The sequence below is a fragment of the Rhincodon typus genome, chromosome 18 (assembly GCF_021869965.1).
Source record: "Rhincodon typus isolate 14 chromosome 18, sRhiTyp1.1, whole genome shotgun sequence".
NCBI classification, from domain to species: Eukaryota; Metazoa; Chordata; class Chondrichthyes; order Orectolobiformes; family Rhincodontidae; genus Rhincodon; species Rhincodon typus.
The window spans coordinates 31,472,891-31,495,108 of NC_063349.1; the positions used below are offsets into that span (position 1 = coordinate 31,472,891).

At 40.0% G+C, this 22,218-nt stretch overlaps 1 protein-coding gene across 2 annotated transcripts in view; it reads right to left on the minus strand.

The window, feature by feature from the left end:
* Positions 1-22,218, minus strand: part of LOC109933517 (transcription factor EC) — a 148,938-nt gene that overhangs the window by 36,047 nt on the left and 90,673 nt on the right. The window lies entirely within an intron of this gene.

Below are 22,218 nucleotides of genomic sequence, written 5' to 3' on the forward strand. Positions count from 1 at the left end.
AATCCTCTATATCATCTGCAGCCAGGACATCACACCACTTTGTTGGCTTCAGTTGTGAGGCACACAGCATGCCACAATGATGTGGGATACCCATTCTGAGCTAGGTCCTGCTGTAGCAGCCCCGATGTCAAAATCTTATCCTAACGAGGCCTATGGTCTGATCCACATGGCCCTGGAGGAAGCATTGGTATAGAATGTCATTGTTATGCTTCAATTTGACATAGCGAGGTTCCAATTTTATTTGAGTGTGAGTTGCAGGTTTTGCCTGTGGTGCATGAAGTGTCCTTCATGTTCCCTTTTGTGTTGCTATCCCAATGGCTCCTCTGATCTTTTAACTTCCCTCCACCCACCACTTTTGCCATTCCATATATCCACCCACTTCATTTCTGGTAAGCATCTTTTTACAGGGATTAATATCCTCCCTTTACACCAGAGCCCATGACTTTAGAAATTCCCATATCCTTGTCGGCCCTATAACCTTCCTGCATAGAAGTCAGACTTACCATAACTTGTGAGAAGTTACCATAATTTATGAGAAACTCCCTTAGAGTTTCAATTCCCCTCCTATTTTCTATGAATTTCCACCTTAGTATCTGCAATTGCCACTATCACAATGACAATTCCCCCAGTGACCAGTGCAATAAAACTCATACCCAGATTTAAATTACCCTGTTTCCCCAGGACTCCACAGGCTATTCCAATAAGGTCCACGACCATTATTACCAAATCCCAAGGACTGACTGTGACCCACACCCTGGGCTGACTTGGGAGGACAGCCCTGACTGCTGAATCTATGGGGTGATTTGTATTTGCAGATTTGTAATTGCAGATACATTCTATTTTGTTCAAAAAGCACACAATTTGGAGACAGTCAATGTGGCATTTTATAAATTCCTACTTTGGAAATAAAACAAGTCTGACTCCAAGTTGATACACAGCCAGATTCTAAACAAGGCCTCACACTTAAAATGCATTGTCTGACCTGGGATGTCACCTCTGCTAAACTGACGGAGCTGATAAAATCTTCAGTGATCTCGGAGCAGTGACTTGAAAGAAACTCGGGAATTTGCATATTAGTCCTTTGTAATTGATTAAAGATTTAAAAGCTATCTTAGGTTTGTTCAACACTGCATCAGTTTAATGACTTTTTGATCTTTTGCTTATAAATGCTGTGCCTGATGCTATGTTTCACTGACACCTAAAGAAGGAGTGAGACTCTGAAAGCTTGTGTCTTCAAATAAACCTGTTGGACTATAAAAACAAAGTTGCTGGAAAAGCTCAGCAGGTCTGGCAGCATCTGTGAAGGAGAAAACAGAGTTAACGTTTTGGGTCCAGTGACCCTTCCTCAGAACGGACTGTTGGACTATAACCTGGTGTCGTGTGATTTTTGACCTTGTCCACAGAACTATGGCTAAGGGATGAGAAGGATGATGGCCATGGAGTACACAGGGATATTGGTGTGAAGAAGCAGTCGTGTGTTGTCCAGAATAAACAAACATTCAGCAAGCTGTAGTCGCCAGGTACCTACTTAGATTTACATGTTGGGAATTTGGACCATCCAGGTTCTCAGTGAAGGAGAAGAGAATTTGAAGTAGTGTATAAATAAAACAAGTCAGGTTAATAAAATACAAATATGCTGAAGTAAGGTAATCACCACTCAATGGTGAGATTGTCAAGCCTGCATCTAAAGCTTAAGGGGAGATCAGTAAAATTTTTCTCAACGGCAAGAATCCGATGCTTTCATTCGAACTGTATATTTGCTTGCCATTCTTTACCCCATAACAGGGAGGGGAGAATTCCACCTTCAGATTCTGCCTGACCTGGATTATTGTGACCAGGTATGAGCATCGCTCTTCAGGTAGAAAGTGAAGGCATTAGAGAGGGTGAAGAAAAGATTTGTGAAAATAGTTCCAGACATGAGTAACTTCAGTTTCATTGGATGGATTGGAGAAGCTAGGTCCATGCTTCTTAGAGAAAAGAAGTTTAAGGGGAGATTTGTAAGAGAGATTTAAAATCATGAAGACCTGTATAGATTAGATTGGGAGAAACTGTTCACATGGTGGCAGGGTTGAGAATGGAGGACACTGATCTAAGTGGGTTGGCAAATAAAGCAACAGCAGCATTGGGAAAAACATTTTTACACATCGACTGCATTAAATATAGAATGCATGGCCTGCAAATTGATTGTGACTTTCAAAAAGGAATTGAACATTTTGTTTTATTCATTCATGGGGTGAGGGCATTGCTGGCCAGGCAGTATTCATTGCCCACACCTAAGTGCCCAGAGGGCAGTTCAGAGTCAACCACATTGCTGTGGGTCTGCAGTCACATGTAGACCAGACCAGGTAAGGATGGTAGTTTCCTTCCCTAAAGGACATTAGTGAACCAGATGGGCTTTTCCTGACAATTGACAATGGATTCACAGTCATCATTAGATTCTTAATTCCAGATATTTTTTATTGAATTCAAATTCCACCATCTACCATGGTGGGATTTGAACCCAGGTCCCCAGAATGGTATCTGGGTCTCTGGATTAACAGTCCAGTGGTAATACCACTCAGCCATTGCCTCCCCAATTATCTGAAAAGATAAAAAAAATGCAGGGTTACAAGGAAAGAGGGAGGGAGTGGATCTAGGTAAATTGATATTGTAACGAGCTGTCATAGAAATGCATGTTGTAACTATTCGATAAGTATCCATGAGCTTCTTGAGACAACTGCATCCTTGTCAAGTAAAGAATACATAGATGGGTTTCACAGCTGATGTAGAAGAGAAGAGTCTATTCATTGCTAGACTTCCCAACTTTTGATCTAAAACTAACCTCTTGACATTTTCCTATAATTACCATGCTAAAATTCATAGTCTAAAATGGGATTTGTTGTAAAGATAAATAGCCCAAATGTTTAACGCCACAGAACGTTATTATAAACTGCATAACTCATAGATTTTAACCACTAAAAATAGCTGGTCATATATATAAATTAACATCTGTGATGCTCTGTCTGATCCAACATGATCCAAGCTCAAAGTGAAGCAAATATTCAAAGTACAGCTGCCAAAAATCAGCAAATTTATAAAATGCATGAACGTATCTGTATAAAAACAGCATTGTGGAAGCTAACAGACTTTAGATTATTTATTACAAAAGATGCAATGTACTCAAAAGGTCATCGGTCAATAAAATATAGTTGTTGACATTTGGATGTGTAACTTTTACTCTGGGAGCTCAAGTGCAGCCCCCATCATACTTGCCCATGCTCAGCTTTCATAAACTGGATGGTTAATTCATCCAGTGTAGATACTGTAAATGTTACACCGACCATTGCATGTGAATTAGGATCAAATCCAAACCTCTTCATTAATTAAAGTTAATATCGCACTGGCAGCTATTACTGAATGCATTATACACTATTCATAATTGTGTATGGATGCAACCCAAGTGCAAAGTTCCTGTTTTCAGCCTACTGACAGTGACACTGAGAACAGCGAAGGTGAACCACCATATACAGGACTTACAGCACGGAGAAAAATATGACACATATTCCATAACGTAACAAAGCTTGAGTGTGGAATGAATGGCCAGTCTTTTTATTTCATTTTGGACAAGGTCAGAACAAGTGTCCATTATTTTCATCACAAAGATATTACATCTGATGGCATAGAGATTGTATTTCAAACTGTGAAACAAGCAAAAGAATATTTGATAGTTTGGTCATCCTGAAGTTGATCATCTTTAGACCTTCTTATTAATCCTTTTATGAGCTGCTGCTCTATCATTCATTGTATAGCTATGTAAGTTCAATGCCAAACTCAGTTGCTTGTTTAATTGTTGAATATTTGAAATTTGCACATGTTCAACTATTTTCATTGCACATTCAATATGGTGCCGGAATAATAGCGCAAAAGAATAGTTTCTGTATTTCATAGCACAGTCACCCAGGTTTTATAATGTTCTAGTCTGTTATCAATCTTTCACCTGTTTCAAAAGATCACTGTTAACATGCTCATTGCAAATTTGCTCACCAAAGAGCTGGTAACAAAGTAATTGATACCTCAGTGCAAGTGGAAACATGTGCATTTATAACCAAAGGTGGGAGACGATATTCTGGCCATCTGCCTCATCTTTCTATGCTCCGGTCTGTTTGATGCTGCAGGTAAGAGCATCTGACGAATCTGAGTACAGGGAATGCCTTGAAAGTTTCTAAGACCGGAGAATCCGTCAGAGTCATGAAACAAGACAAAGTCTGCAGGCCAAAGAAAAGAATTTGATCTTGCAATAAGAATGTTAAGACCTTCCGGCAGTCAGAAGATCCTAAATGTCAGCAGTCAGAAATGCATCTGATGTCCTGTGGATGTGAAGTAACTTTCTCCCTAATTCCTCAGGAAATGTCCTGCTATCAGCAGTCCTACACTTGGGAGTGTGCCTGAAATGCTCTGCATTAGGAAATATGTATTTTGCAATTTAGAAATCACTTCTGCAATGGTTATGAGCTGCATTGTCCCTATATTCTGGACTGTTACCAAAGCTTGAAATATAGGTGTAATTAAGAAAAATGTGTGGTAACAATTTCTGCTAATATAGCCCTGTGTTTGTACACTGTTCTTCATTGATAATGAATGAGGCAAATTTGAACACTGACCTACAGTTTCTCAATCATGCTGAATAATGAACCTCTCAAAACATGTGCATTAATCAAAGACGAATAAACTTAAATCTCACAGAGAAACATTTAAACAATTTCAAAACCCAGATTTACTCAGAGAATGATTATCCAGTATCATGCTCATTGCACTTAGTTCCTTAATAATTATTAAAAGCCTGCATCTGTGATCCCAGCTAGGCTATGGCACAGATCTTCATAAAGGTCAGTTTTCTAATTCACTACACAGGTTTTAGTGCAGTTTAGAGAAAATATGTCTTTTAAAAAAATATCAATATTACTGGCACGGTGGCTCAGTGGTTAGCACTGCTGCCTCACTGCGCCAAGGACCCGAGTTTGATTCCACCTCGGGTGACTGTCTGTGTGGAGTTTGCACATTCTCCCCGTGTCTACGTGGGTTTCCTCCAGGTGCTCCAGTTTCCTCTCACAGTCCGAAGATGTGCAGGCTAGGTGGACTGGTCATACTAAATCGCCCATAGTGTTCAGGGATGTGTAGATTAAAGAGTGGATCTTGGTGGGATGCTCTGAGGGTCAGTGTGGACTTGTTGGGCCGAAGGGCTTGTTTCTACACTGTAGGGATTTAACCGTGTTCCATGCATACTCTATATCTCAGATATGCAAAGAAATACTGATTTCTGCAGGCATCTCATTCTTACCCACAGCACTTTAAAATATCCGCTTCATGCTTTCAAGTCTAGCTTCCAAAATCTTCTAATTTGTTACTTTTTATAGACTGCACACCCAGGCTTATCTAATCAAGCACAGCAACCATCAACAATAAACAGACTCTCATAATCCGATGCAGAACACTATACTTTTTTTTAACGCAGGAAATATCAGACTAGGATGTCTCAGGGTATTGGGTTGCAGGCTTACATAGATATGGTGCATTGGAGTCACCTGATAACAAGTTACAAACTTTAACTTTCTTTTCCTAATTTATAGTTCTTTCCTTTTGATTATAGATATTCTAAGTTGCTATTAATTTGAGATGGAGTGTTAAGTCAAAAATAGAATCGAAACAAGACCATAAACACAAAGTAAAGTGGATCATACTGACATCTTTCTTGCCTTTTGGTTGGTAAAAGGCATTAGATCATGGAGACAAATAGACCTAGAAGATTTCACGTTAACTTTCAGTCTATGCTAAGATATGTAATTGTCAGGATTCTCCCCTGCAAGTTTGTCAATTTGATGTCAGGTCGAAATGGGGTCAGAAGCAGCACTGTTGGGAAATAGTAACTTATTCTAAGTTCTTCTGGAGGAGCCAATTAATGGCCAGAAGGCCATCCAGCTAAGAACAGTAAATGGATTCTCAAAGCTGGAGCACCAATGAGAGGCCTTTGAGCTTGGAAGCAGCAGCAAGATGCATGGCAGGTAAGAATGAGAGAAGGTTTATCAAAATAAAGTCACCCTCTCTCAAACCCTATGAATTTAAATAGAAAATGTCTTTTGTAATCAAGTCAACACTGTGGGAGAAGCGGGCCTACATGGCTGTTGCAGCACCCAGGAAAGCAGGGAGGGTCTCTATTCTTGGATTGCTGAGATCATCCGTGGAATGCCACTGAGAGGTTGCCATCAGTCAACTAAACTAGTCCCTGCTATTCATGATCACTGGAGGCTGAAGGGAGAAGCTGAACCAGCTTTCTTTAGTCAGCAATGAGTGATCGTTAAGGAGCTGGATCAGCTACTCACTGTATGCAGCCATCTAGATCTGAGGCCTTCCATCCCACCTCCTCAAAAGTGGATCAGGGTGAGATGGAGTCCGGAAAGTGACAAATAAGACCTATATTAAACGTCCACCCACCCACCTCCAATCAAGCTGCTAATATCAGACAGTGCGACACTATTAGAGCTCCAGCTGGCTTCCATGCAACCCGATGAAGCAGAGCAAAATCAGGTTTGTCTCATCTGAAGTGATAGCTACTAAAAAAATGCACTTAGGTGTGAAACGCCTTGAATTGTAAAGATGGAATCACCATTTGATGAGGTAACATTCATTATCACTGACATGAAACATAAATCCACAAAGGATCAATTCCCTCAAGAGGGAACATTTGGACAGCAATATCAGGAAGAGAATTTGTATAGCAGTGAAGCTGCAACATCTATGTCCAGCAAAATTGGATTGAATATGTTATACTTTGCCGCAATGCTGATATATTATAGTGTCCGCTTAAGCTGTGGTATTAAACATGTTCTACTATCTATTAGCATTTCACCATCTGTGCTGCATCTTGCTAGACGCTTTTCTGTTCAAACAACCAGAAGTTGTTGGCCCATCAAAAACACTTAGCTTGTTGATTCAAAGCCAGGTTGTAAAAAATAATTATTAAGTACTGGAAGGCTAATTTTCAGCTCCATACAAGCACTGTATTTTTTTTGGAACCAAATGTTTGAAAAACCTGGGATCCATAGCAATATGTGTCGTTTCAAGAATAAGAGAGAAATTATGTTTGACTTTACACTGGCCAAATATATTTGATATCAAAGATTTCCATCCCCTCCCTTTGACTTTTACCTTTTTGATTACATATTTAATCAGGAGTAAAATATCAAAGTGTTATCAATGTACTATCAAAAACACCAAATATTCCATTCAATGTTTGGCATAAAATATTTTTTGCTTTGTCCATTTATAAATATGGGTTAAGCTGCTTGGTTCATTCAATTCTCAAGAAATTTGTTATCTAAGGGAACTTACTCAATAATATCTTTTCCCTAAAATGGACCTTTACACATACAGATTACTGAAATTAGGTCAACTACATGAATCACTTTGCACAGATCTATATTTTCATATCTCATTATTACTGCAATCAATTTGGCCAGAACACAATCATGACCATTTATTTTGCAATTGTATAATTTAAAAATAGACTTATTTTCACTCATTTCCGGTAGTTTGATTTCTGTTAAACATGTTTAGAATCTGAAGAATGTGATCATACATTTTGTTCTGTGGTCTCAGTCAATTAGGTGTTTTTAATTCCTTTTTTTTGCTGTTAGAATAGTCATCAAGTTCTAAGCTGCATCTTATTGCCTTAGTTTAGAGAATAAGATGCTGGTCACTGATTCATCATTGGGTGTATCTTGATTTGGTGCAGTAGTGTTAAAATGGCTGCTTAGCAAGTTGGCAGTCTCATTTTACATCTTTCTGAAGGGTTATTTCTATTGAAGTCAGTGTAAAGACAAATCAGAGAATAGTTAAGTGATCTGTCATTTTACATTACAACACAAGGTTAAATATCATTCCCAAAATGTTTTGTAAGCACCATACTTGTAACTACACAAGGCTGTTGAGAAGCAAAAGTACTGCTTGATGCAAAGCTAATCATGCAGTTGATCTATTTATGGCATTTCTGTTTTGCTGGGAGGAGTTTTTGTGGAAAACTTGTTCTTAGGGACTAAAATGATATTACAGTGAATTTTCTTGGAAGTAGCCTTTCTCTTTCGAAATATAAAATAAAATTGAAATTCTAATCTGTCTAACCAGCAACAAGACTGTAAGTCTAAACAAGTTTTAATCACATGTGTGGACCTAAAGTAACTTCTCAAAGATGTTCTGAACTGGATTATGTTTGTGACTGGAATGCAGACCTTTGACTAGTGACCTAGTCAATTAGACCCGTGTTATTAATGCAAGATTTTGGTTGCACGCCTAAATAAGTAAGTCGACTTTTTGCTTATTTTGCAAAATATGAAAAGAAGTTAGTGAAATTTAGTGCCTGTGCCCTGCCTTAGATATTTATAGGATCCTGAGACAACTGAGTAGTCCTTTGATATTGTCATAAATTACAATGGCTATTTGTAGTACTCTATCTCAACGTACCTTCATAACAACCCCTCAAAATGGTTTATTTCAATTCAAATGAGATGAAAGTTTTATCAGTATCAAAGTGTGATACATATACACAACAGTTATAAAACACAGCAAACAGTTAAGCTATCCGTTTTTGCTGTGCAAATTCTGGCATGTCAGATAAGAGCTATGTAAGGCTTGTCCCCTGTTGACACATTTCTGTAAAACAGTAAAGAGAAATCATGGATACAACAGTGAGTCTCTGGGTTGCCTCAGATTTTCAGGCAACTGAAAACCTCCTTGTGGAGAAGGTCAGTGCAAGTAGGAAAGTACTATTCCCTAGCATCTCATAACACACTGTCCAGCACACTAGACAAAACTAGGTGACAATATCAGCACCAGCAATTTCATTCCTGCAGCAAAAATTTCAAAACTTCTCAATAGCAGCAAAGGTAAATACAGACCTTCATTTCTCTCAATACTTCTTTGCCCTACTTTCCCACAATTCTCAAATATTTCCTCCTCTCTATCACATCCTTTAGTATACAATCACATTATAATGCACTACATTTTTCATTTCAAATACACTAAAGTTTTCCTTTGTTCTTTTCACACCACATTCTAACTGCTTTCCTCTTTTATCTCCCATCAGTTGTATTGCCTGCAATTTCTCCCAGCAGCCATTCCTCGCTTTACATTCCACACACTTTGTTTTAAATTATCACTGCTCCAGTCACATTCCACCTTCCTTCTTCAGCTTGTAGCACCGGTATAAATGAAAGCCTCTTGCAATTTCCACATAGCTTTTCAATAGCCACTCATTAACTCTCATGCTCACTTTCTCAATGCTTTGCAAGACAAAATTGAAAGATGTCAGGTGGCCATTGTCCTCAGTCAAATGCAGCAGAAAGCTTTGTGATTAATGGCAGCAAAAGCCTTGTGCATCAAGGAAAGTGAAACTGGTGACTTGTCTCAGCAGAATCTTACCTACATCACTTGTGACTTTTTGTTCACCTCAGAAAATATTCTGCAAGTTTTGTAACTACAAACTGCCTTCTGAAAACTGTCAACTGCTCCAGTCCATCCTTTTGTAATCATTCTGACTATTGTCTCTTTTTTCTTTCCTCAATGTTTTTTCCAGAGTTTCCCAAAGGACCTATCTTCAAGACTTCTTTGATTATACCTCCTAAACCCAGGATCTACATCAAATCAAAGAACAAGGGGATCAGTATTTATGAACAGCATGAGCTCCAACTTCTCTCCAAATCATACAATTTCCTAACTCAGAAATATATAAAAATGCTATATTTATTGGTCAGTCAAATTCCTTCTTTGACACCTACATCCCTTAAATGAATTTTTATTGGTGGAGGACAATTATCCACATGATACATAATCCTGTGTTTCATTCATTTCTCATGCAGCAGCACAAACCATTCCATATCCCTTGCATCAACATTTATGTTTCAGCATTGCATGGTGCCTATTGAATAAATGGAAGTTATTACTGCTGTAAGAGGATCGCTTCCATTGGCTTCCCTTCCTGCTCCCAATCCATTAAGTCTGCAGTTGCCAAGAATCTACCGTTGGCTCTCTCTTATTTGTCTCCTTATGCTGTGCATTCCTCCAGAGATATAAAGGCTTCACTGACCCTGGTGGTGTTCTTGAATGAGGTTCGCATGGTGTGGTTTCGTGGCCTCCTCTGCTGGTCCTGGGGGAAGAGGACGTCCCATCTCTGCACCCCCCAATCCACAAGGATCTCCGGTTCTTTGCCCGCAAAGTGAGGCACCAATTGTCACTCCTCTGCCATGTCTGGGACAAATGTCATGAACTGTGCAGGGCAGCAACAGACAGACAGTGTTTGTTCAGGTGCACAGCAGCCTTTTAAAGATCAAACAGACCTCAAGGATGACAGTGCATTCTGCGAATATCCTGGTAATGCTAAGTCATTCCAGGTATAACGAATGGGACCAGAATCGGACCAAATTGATGCCTTGGGACACTGTAGGAAGTTAATGAGATGACGTTGGCAAGATGCAGCAAGAAAACCCACTAGGCCTCGTGAAGAGAAATCCTCCATGCACTGACAAAACTGACATTTAACCAAAAAAAATTTCAGTTCCAGGTTTAATTGTTAAATTGAAACAAAACAGTTTTTTTTCTTTGTGCCATATCTTTTAAAAATATACTTTGGATTTAACATATTAAACATTTTTTAGAAAACTGGCTGAATATAATTGTTGCTCACTTTGAGCTTAACCCTGTTATTACAGTTTAACAGGATCTAAAATTTGATTTAGAGTTAATAATAGATTAGATATTTATCATATTAGCATTATTTTAAATGCACTCTATGAATTACTTGCTGATTACTTATTAATCCCTTTTCAAATATCAGTGACTATGAAGTTATGTTCCTGATTCTAAAAGTAATTAAAAGATTGTTAAGTGTTTTAAACTATGTGTCTGTAAATAGGAAAGCTAAGTATGACTAATCAAAAACATTGCCGAATAAATTTGGTCATTACATTTTTTAGCCTCTTTTTACTGCTTCAAACTATTTAATCAGTGTTTTGTTCCCTATTGTATATTTTATCTTGCAGCCTGTTAAAGCAGCAATAACCTGCAGCTCCTACAAAGTGCAGAGCTCTCACTTTTTATAGCTCAATCCGTCTTCATAAGTGAAACAGAATCCACAGATAAAGTCACTGGTAAATGTACTACCTAGTGGCACTAATTAGATTTCTGTCAATGCTATCAGCTCTACAGCACAGTATTTGACTCACGCTCACTGATGCATCAGAGGATGTACCACATACAGCTAAATAATAAGACATAATATTTTTAATAAAGAGCTGAATAAAGATTTTGGTCTCAGTGTAAAGCCTAGTTGCAAAAGAGAAGTAACATGCCTTAGCTTCTTTCGTTTTCAAAAGCACTTGAATTCCAGAGAAGGGTGAGAAAGAAATGACACAGCATTTTTGAATAAAATGACTTCCTATGTGAAATGCCAATGTACAACCGTATCAAGAAACAGCTGCAAAACTTGCTTAAATCCATGGATGATGGATGGACCACATTCTGATCTCACTGTTCCTCTCTCCCTTTCTTTTTCATCGCCACTTCCTCTGAAAACAGGAGCTGAAAGTTCATACAAGTACAGTTCCCTTTCTTCCTGCATTTAGCTTATCTTAGTTACACCAACTTCCTATAATCTGGACTTTACATTAAGTACAGTGATCATTCAGTTTTCATTTCAATTTAAGCAAAAAAAAAGTTGCTTGAGAAAAGTAAGATGAAAGCTTCTAAGTATATATGTAATTTAGGTTATAAAATAATTAAGTTTAGCTTTAAGTAATGGAAGTTCTCAAATATAAATCTCTATCTAATAATTTACAAATCTTGTTTTATGCATCAAGTATACATCTTCTATAAATGACACCTAATTCATATCACATTTTCACTATACCTGGTGCACTAAGAATAGAGGGGGAAGATACTGAGTAATGGAATACACAATGTGATTTAATCAGCTTCTCTATTTTGTTTTCATTCACTCATTGGATGTGGGTGTTGCTAGTTGGCCAGCATGTATCCCCCACATCCCTAGTTACCCTCGAGAAGGTGATGGTGAACTGCCTTCTTGAACTGCTGCAGTCCATGTGCTGTAGGCACTCTGGGCAATGCCATTAGTAAGGGAATTCCAGGATTTTCAGCCAATAACACTGAAGGAATGGTGATACATTTTCCAATCAGGACGGTGAGTGAGGTGGAGGGGAACTTGCAAGGTTGTGGTGTTCCATGGCATCTGTTATCCTTCTCCCTTTGGATGGTAGTGACATGGGGTAGGTTAGCTGAGTTAGATGGACAGCTGGTTTGCAATTGCAGAGTGATGGCAACAGCGTGGGTTCAATCACCGCACCAGCTGAATTTGTCATGAAGGTCCCACCTTCTCAACTTTGCCCCTCACCAAAGGTGTGATGACCCTCAGATTAAACCATCACCCATTGTCTCTGTATAATGGAGAGCAGCCCTATGGTCCTCTGGGACTATGGTGACTTTCCTTTGCTAGTGGTCATGAGTTTGGAAGGTGCTTTCTAAGGATCATTGTTGAATTTCATCTTGCAAATAATACACACTGCTGCTATTGAGTATCGGTGGTGGAATGACTGAATGTTTGTGGATGTGGTGCTAATCAAGTGAGCTGCTTTGTCCTGGATGGTGTTAAGCTTCTTGAGTGTGGTTGGAGTTGCACCCATCCAGGCAAGTATCCTATCACACTACTGACTTGTGCCTTGTAGATGTGGACAGGCTTTGGGGAGTCAGGAAGTGAGTCACTTGCTGCAAGATTCCTACCCTCTGATCTGCTCTTGTAGGCACTATATTTATATAGTGAGCCTAGTTCAGTTTCTTGACAATTGTAAATCCCAGGATGTTGATTGTGAGAGATTCAGTAATAGTAATGCCATGGAATGTAAATGGGTGGTGGTGAGATTGTCTGTCATGGAGATGGTCATTACCTGGTATTTGCGTGGCATGAATTTTACTTACCACTTTTCAGCACAGATCTGGATATTGTCCAGGTCTTGCCACATTTGAACATGGACTGCTTTAGTATCTGAGGAGTCATGAATGGTGCTGAACGTTGTGCAATCACCGGTGAACATCCCCACTCCTGACCTTATGATGGAGGCATGATTATTGATGAAGCAGCTGAAGCGGCCGAGAACACTACCCTGAGGAACTCCAGCAGAGATGTCCTGGAGCTGAGATGACTGACCTCCAATAACCACAAGCATATTCCTATGTATCAGGTATAACTTCAAACAGTGGAGAGTTTTCCATTGATTCTGAATCATATTGAGCTTGAGTGTCTCTGCAGTTTCATCCATTCAAGTGGTGAATCCCACATTGTATTCTATTTACCACTTCTTTGCCCACTCTCCTAGCATGCCTAACTCCTTCTGCAGCTTCCCATTTCCTCAACACTACTGGTCACTCCATCTATCTTTGTGGCATCCGCAATCTTAGCAAAAATGGCCTCAGTTCCTTCGTCTAGATTGTTTTTTTTTTATTCATTCACAGGATGAGGGTGTCACTGGCTAGGCAGCATTTATTGCCCATCCCTAATTGCCCAGAGGGCAGTTAAGAGTCAACCACATTGCTGTGGGTCTAGAATCACACGTAGACCAGACCAGGTAAGGATGGCAGTTTCCTTTCCTAATCGTCATTAGTGAACCAAATGGGTTTTTCTGACAATTGACAATGGATTCACAGTCATTGTTAGATTCTTAATTTCACCATCTGCCGAGGCAGGATTTGAACCCAGGTGCCCAGAACGTTATCTGGGTGTCTGGATTAACAGTCCAGCGATAATACCACTGGGCCATCATCTCCCCAGATTGTTAATGTATAACGTGAATAGCTGTGGTCCCAACACAGACCCCTGCAGAACTCCACTAGTCACTGTCTGCCATCTTGAAAAAGACCCCTTTGCCCCACTCCCTGCCTTCTGCAAGTCAGCCAATCCTCTTTCCATGCCAGTACCTTGCCCCTAACATCGTGGCCTCTTGTCTTATTAAGCAGTCTCTTGTGTGGCATTTTGTCAAAGGCCTTCTGGAAATCCAAATAGGTCACATCCACTTGCTCTCCTTTCTCCAACCTGCTCATTACCTCCTGAAAGAATCCTAACAGATTTGTCAGGCATGACCTGTCTCAACGTAGTCCGGCTGACTCAGCCCCATTTACTATGCACTTCCAAGCCCTCCACAATCTCACCTTTATTAATGGATTCTAAAATCTTACCAATGATCAAGGTCAGGCTAATTGGCCTATACTAGGGAGAAGGTGCTGGGGAAACTAAAAGACCTGAAGGTGGATAAATCACATAGACTGGGTGGACTACACCCCAGGGTTCTGAAGGAGATAGCTGAGGAGATTGTAGAGGCTTTGGTGATGATCTTTCAGGAATCACTGGAATCAAGTAGGGTCCCAGAGAATGGAAAATGGCTAATGTAACACCCCTGTTTAAGAAGGGAGGGGAGCAGAACACAAGAAATTATAGGCTGGTTAGCCTGACTTTGAACCATTTGTATGATGGTGTAAAGTATTTGGATGGGCTGTAAGTTGGAGAATGTTGAGCTATAAAAATATTGGCGCCAACACAATCTCAAAGGTTGTTTCACATTTGAGCCTAAATAACATTAACTGAGCAGTGTTCTGGTGCCTATATGAGCTGTATAAATTCTTTGTGCTATCCCACAAATGTTTCAAAAGTTCTATTTTTAAAAGCATAATTGTTCAATCCAATAAACTAATTTTTCATGGTTTTTGTCTTCTAAATACTCTCACTGTCCTTATTGAACTGTACTTCAAGCTCTCTGATAAGATTTAATAATATTCAATGGAAGTTCTGTAGACTTTATTTTTAATGGTTTCCATTTAAATAATAGCCCATTGGCTAGAGATACCACTGCCACTGTTTTTAGTTCAATACAGTACTTTAATGCGACTGCAACATGCTTCTTAGTTGACCTTCAGTATAACTCTTTCAAAAATCTAATTTACTCAGTATCCTAAGTAAAATAACGTTTCCCTTTTGGCAAGTTCTATTAATTTTAATCCAATTTCATAATAGGGAAATTGCCTGCAGAAAATGTTCTACTTGCATTTGAAAGTTGTCTACTTGTACACCAATTTTCTACATATTGTATTTGCACATCACATTTGCCAAATATATGCTTTCATGAGCAACAAAATCAGAAATTTCTGGAAAAACACAGCAGGTCTTGCAGCATCCGTATGGGAAAGCAGAATCAAAATTTTGGGTCCAGTGACCCTTCTTTAGAACTGAGAATGTTGAGGGAGGTAAGGTAGAAAATTGCAGAGGTACTTGGCTGTAATCTTTCAGATCTCCTTAGATGCAGAGCTGGTGCCAGAGGACTGGAGCTTTACATATGTTATACCTTGGTTCAAAAAAGCATAAACACAGCAATTACATCAGTCAGTTATGTAATGAAAATTTGGTGTCCAATTGTGGGCACTATACTTCAGAAAAATGCAAGCTTCAGAGAGGGCACGGAAAAGATTTATGAGAAGGGATCTAGTGATGAGTAACTTTAGTCAGAAGGATAAATGGAGGAAAAGGTTAGTTTCCTTTAGAGAAGAGACTTTTGAGAGAGTAAGGACCATGGTCTTTTTATTTTTGTGTTTTTAAAAACTGTGGACTGAAATGAGAAAGAACTGTAGATTTGAAGGCAAGTGGCCTGTTACCCATGACAAGCATTGTAAGAAACTGTTTGAACAAGCAATAATTGAAGTTAAGATGCAGAAGATCTGGTGCTGAAGATGTGCATTGATGCAGCTCTTGTTGGCAACAAGAAGTTGATTGGTCTGTGAGTGAACATTTTGGAACTGGAGGCAAGTTACAGATATATACATATAGAGAGATAGATGGCTGAAAAGTTGGGGGGAGTGGGGCGGGGGTAGGAGAGAGAGAGAGAAAAAAGAAATGTGTAGATCTTTACCAGCCCAAACGTTGAGTGTTCTCTGCAGTCAAAAGTCAGTTTAAACCTGAAGAAAAACAGTTACTTTTCCTGCAGCAGTTACTGTAAACTGTGACTTATTGAATTCAGAAATCAGAGACAATTTCTAAATGAGTCAGCCACTCTATACTTCTTACAAACTAGTGGAAGTCTCCAGAGAAACATATCTGAAGAACAAAGGGCTCTGGCTAGCTGAAGAAGGGTCATTTCAACAATGGAACCATGAAGTAAAGAACACTGAGCTGACTTTCCAGTTTTTCTATGTCCATCATAGAAGATTATAGATCATAGAAGATCATAGAATCCCTACAGTGTGGAAACAGGCCCTTCGGCTCAACAAGTCCACACCGCCCCTCAGGGCATCCCACCCAGACCCATCCCTCATGACCCATCCCTACACATCCCTGCACACTATGGGCAATTTAGCAAGGTCAATCCACCTAACCTGCACATCTTTTGGACTGTGGGAGGAAATCCATGCAGACACGGGGAGAATGTGCAAACTCCACACAGACAGTTGCCCGAGGATGGAATCAAACCCAGTCCCTAGCGCTGTGAGGCAGCAGTGCTAACAACTGAGCCACCCCTATTTTTTCCCTAAATTAAAACACAGAATTGTGGATGCTAGAAATTTCAAACAAACAAAATGGGAAAGTCCTAGAGAAACTCAGCACAAAGGGTCACTGGACTTGAAAGATTAACTTGTTTTTCTTAATGGAAATAGTTTGTAAAGCTAGGTATTTCTTTAATAGTTAGATATCACAAAAGGCTATTTTGTTTTACAGAATGAAATAGCTCAAATACAGTAAAAATTAGCATACTACAAGCCTAAATATATTTTTCCCAAATATTTTATGGAACTGCATGTTACTTTCAACTGTTCAGTTACATAGTAATCATGCAAATTATGAGAAAATTTTATTCAGTTAGTAAGTTTCTATTTTCATTCATCCAAGGATTACCATATTTTCAATTCATTGTTCCCACTGTAAACTCATAACAAATGTTTTGCTGTTTCTGTTAGTGTGGTAAAAATTGATTCGGGAATCTATGTTCCTGGGTAGATGGTGGTGTAGTGGTAATGACTCTACACTGGAAATCCTGAACTCCAGACCAATGTTTGGAGGACATGAGGTCATATCCCAACAGGCAGGTGGTGAAATTTGAAACTAATGTTTTTTATAAAAATCTGAAATTAAAAGCTAGTCTAATGGAAACCACATAACCATTGTTGATTGTTTTATAAACCCATCTGGTTGACTAATGCCCTTTCGGCATGAAACTTTTTCTTATATTCATTAATGAGATCAGTGTGTCACTGGCGTGGCAGCATTCATTGCCCATCCCTAATTACCTACAAGGCAGTTCAAAGTCAACCACATTGCTGTGGGTCTGGAGTCACATATAGGCCAGACCAGGTAAGGATGGCAGTTTCCTTCACTAAAAGACATTAGTGAACCAGATGGGTTTTTCTGACAATCGACAATGGGTTCGAGGTCACCATTAGGTTCTTAATTTCAGATATTTTTACTGAATTCAAATTCCACCATCTGCCATGGCAGGATTCAAACTGGGGCCTCCAGAATGTTGTCTGGGTCTCTGCGATAATACCACAAGGCCATCGCTCCCCAAGGACCCAGTCTTCACCTATCTGGCCTACACGTGACTCCACAGCAATGTGATTGACTCTTAACTGCCCTCTGGGCAATTAGTGCTGTGCAATAAATGCTGGCCATAGCCAGCGACACCCACATCTTATGAAAGTTTTTAAAAAATTACTCTGACCCAAGCATTTTTTGCATTTTAATTACACCATAGAGTCGTAGATTCATAGAGTCATACAGCATAGAAACAGACCCTTCGGTCCAAACAGTTCATGCCGATCATAATCCTAAACTAAAGCAGTCCCACCCTCCTGTGTTTGGCCCATATAGCATTGTGCAAAAGAGAAAACAAGGAGGGTTGGATGATACACTGTGAAGGTGGTTGAGCTAGACAGGATAGAGGATGATCGTTATATGTGAATGACTAAGTCCGAGGCAACCCTGATATTGGATCTTTGGGCTCATTTCTTTTGAGCTGGTGAGCTTCTTCCTACTTTGCACAAAGTAAAGCATTTTGAAGATTTGACATCTCAGCAGCCCTCAGACAAATGTAGCTGCTTCAGTAGCGGAGGACAGGGGTAACTGTACCAGCTGGCTGCTGGCCAAACTAATGTAAACAACATTGTAGCGATTGCCTCACTGGCTGGTCAGTAGGAGCATGAGCATATAAAGTGAAGTGATTAAATGAGTTGTATGTGATTCAGAGGCCACAGCTTCATAGTAGGGTAGATTCAAAATTCAAGTTTTAGAACACTGCTCCTACAAAGAATTCAAGCAGGTTCATAATATTTCCAATAAGAATTATATCCTTTGCTTGCAATACATGTCACTATTTGAACAGAATGAAGCTAAAAGTGTAAAACAAAAGTCAATTCAATGTACTTCTTGTACTTACTATTGAGAACAGTCGCTTTGTTTTATTACTCAAAGTTGCACTGGTTAAAATAGGCTATTCTCAATTTGTATTTTCAATTATTGTTACTTCACGATAATCATTGCTTAGAAACTGACAAAATTGATTACAAGTTTAGCACAGATTGCAATTAGGAATAAGAGCTGTTTCTCAAAATTTCATTCTATAAATATGTACAACTGAAGACTAAAGCTCATCATTTCTGGTGTATATTTGACCCTTTCCAGGAAATACAGGAGATTTACTAACAGGTAGAAATGTTTTAATGATTACTTTAGATTAATTTACACCACAATTGTAGAATCAATGGGAAGGGCTTTCTGGAGTCATACTTAAACCTCAAGTCAGATCTGTCCTTAGCCTTGCAAATAAAGTTTGGTTTAAGGTTTAATACTGATAATTTTAAAAGTTCTAGTTACCCAATGGAAGATTGAAAATAGTCAAATGTTTAAGTTGTGCCTTAGTTGTGATAATGTTCAGGACCTGTGTATTCACAGCTGACTGGGACTATGTTTGTAACATGTTTCAAAAGTAATTCGGATATGTACCCTTGGATTATATATACAGGATGTCACTAAAATTAAACAACTGTTTATATTCATTTGTATCTTTGATACAACAAAATGATCAAGTCACCTTACAGAAGCTTCACAAAATAAAACAAAATATGAATCACAGAACCCCTACAGTGCAGAAGCAGGCCATTTGGTCCAAGAAGTCTACACTGACCCTCCAAAGAGCATCCCACCCAGACCTATCCCCCACTAATACTATCCTCTACTTTTCACATGGCTAATCCGTCTAATCTATGCATCTTTGGACTGTAGGAGGAAACTAGAGCAAACCCACTCAGAGACAGGGAGAATGTGCAAACTCCACACAGACAGTCATCCAAGGTTAGAATCAAACCCAGGTCCCTGCTACTGTGAGATAGCAGTGCTAACCACTGAACCACCATGCTACCCCTAAGTCAGATAGAAGCTATTAGGTCAGATAAACATAAGCCTTATCAAAGAGGAGTTTTTAAGGAGTGCCTTCACAAGCAGCATACAGAGGATTATAGGGTCCAGGAAATCGAAAGTACCGCACTGATGGATGGGCAATGGAAAACAGGCTTGCTCAAGAGGTCAGAAGTAGATGAACATAGATAACTCAGAAGGGTGTGGGGATGGAAGTGATTAAAGGCATAGGAAGGGGCAAACATATGAAAACAGGGACAAAAAGTTTTAAATAAAGACATTGCTTAAGAACCGTAGCCAGTGAGCATGAGGATAATGGGTGAACAGTCTTGGTGGAAGATACATACAACTGTGTTTTAGACGAGGTTAAGTTTGGATGCTTAAGGTCTGCCATTAGTGCACATAGAGACAGGTCTAGAGGTAGGAAGGACATGACTTAAGGTTTCAGCAGCAGGGGCGAGGTTACAGAGGTAGCCTTAGTGATGGCACAGATATGTAGCTGGAAGTTGATCTCAGTGTAAAATATGATACCAAAGTTGCAAACAGCCTGGTTTAGTCTCAGTTGCAGGAAGATGAGTGGAGTCAGTAGCAAAGGAATGGGATTTGGAGAAGGAACCAAAATTGATGCGCTGAATTTTACAATATTTTGGTTAATTATCATTTTCATTCAGTTTCACGGAGAGTTTCTCTCTGTAAAGGCTCAGTGACTTTTCTCACACTATGTTGTCACACTATCGTCCCAAGCTGACCTCATTAATGTCCTACCCAGCTCCTATAAAACCCCTATCACCTGATGTTAGCCTGATTCTACCACTTGACACAGCCAAAAAATTTGCCACTGCCAGGATGTCCTGGAATAGATCGTCTTGTCTGGCATTGATGTCATGTTGAAAATGGCCACCTGAAGTGGCTGTGCACTGATCATCTCTTTTGCCCTGGACCGGGCAGAGAAGAGAAAACTAACACTCCACTTTGCAGAGAGGGACCTGGAGGACAGTCTGGTGGAGAGTGGAGCCTGTCCACTTCTCCAATAATAAGCAATGGAAGACATGACACCAAACCCTGCCAACATGGTCTAAGATTGGCAGCTGGGTCAGTGTGGTCTCAGCCATCCAGGGAAACACCCAGCAGTGGCAGAAGAAGGTTTGTGGCCTTCTCTACTTCACCAGCATCAGTGTCAGCATCTTCTCTCTGATAAAAACTGAAAGAACTGTGGATGCTGTAAATCAGGACAAAAACAGAAGTTACTGGAAACTCAGCAGGTTTTGCAGCATCTCTGAAGAAAAAAATCAGAGTTAACGTTTCGGGTACAGTGACCCTTCCTGCTCTGAGGAAGTGTCACTGGACCCAGAACGTTAACTCTGATTTTTTCTTCACAGATGCTGCCAGACCTGCTGAGCTTCCAGCAACTTCCGTTTTTGTATCTTCTCTCTGATACCTTACACTCACTCAATCTCTGTCACTGTACCTACCTCCCATTAAACCCCATGCTGTACCACTCTCACTATTGCGTGCAACATCTTCTGTCATTCACTCTCACCCATCTGATCCCCCCAGGTCTGCTAACTCTTCACGCCCTTTGTGCTTCCTACTCACTTGTTCAGGATACCTGAGCCCCATCTCCTACCTGCTCCAGTACTAACAGAAATTTTCATTTCGCTCAACCCCTCCCTTTTTCTCAGTTCAGGAGAAAATAACACATAGTTGGGCACAAACAGCTGCGACGAATGGTGCGGTGATCAACATTCGGCTCCTTGCCCCCTAGAAGGGGAGGGATCTGACCCTGACCACCACGTGCAGATGTCTGACCATTCCCAAGCTAATGTCAAAGGTTGCCCTTGACTTAATTTGCCAGGACCGCCTGACAGAAGGTTGTCTCATTGATTGACAGAGCAGACTGGATGGGCTGAATGGCCTACTTCTGCTCCCACATCTTATGGTCTCCCATGATTTGACTGAGCACTACTCCCCTCCAACAATGAGACATGTTCAGATGGTTGAGGCTCATGCAATTTGCCTGCTGTGTAAGTGAATAGTGCAGGTGTAACACTGACATAGCATGGTGAAATGCAGCAACACGTCCACTCCTTTGACTAATCACTGCTGGCAATCATGTCAAACTGCCTAGCTTTGTGCCTGTGCTAATAGGCAAGGCAGAAATGCTGAGATTATCCTGGTAGCATAAGGTAGGTGAGCACTAAGAGAGCAAGCAATCAGCCCTGAGATGCAACCTGGCCCAATTCATGAACTGGCTGCTTGTCTCTCCATGCACACCATTCCAATGAGAGGTGTCAGTGCACACCAAAATGCAGCATTGAAGTGCAGAAGAGTACTGTAAGTGGATCAGAGATATACCATGATTGTGCAAAGAGGCAGGCATGTGTCGAATGCCAGGGTGTATGGACGTGGGATCCATGCAGCTACTACCCAATACTACAGCTTGAGACATCGGTTACAAGTGTCCAAGTTGGAGATCCAGAGGAGCAAGCAGCAAGCTGGAGTCACCAGGTATCTGCTCAGACTTCATTTTTTTAGGAAAATGGTTTTTGCCCCCAATGCTGAGAAATGTCTCACCTGACCCCTCATAAAATTCTCTCAGATGTTTTATCAAAGCCTATGTCATACTGGACCTTATAAACTCTGCCCGATGTCTTCATCTTCCCAATGTTTAATGAGAGGAAATTTCTGTTCATACAGTACCGCAGAAGCTGGAAGAGAAGCCATTTCAAATCATG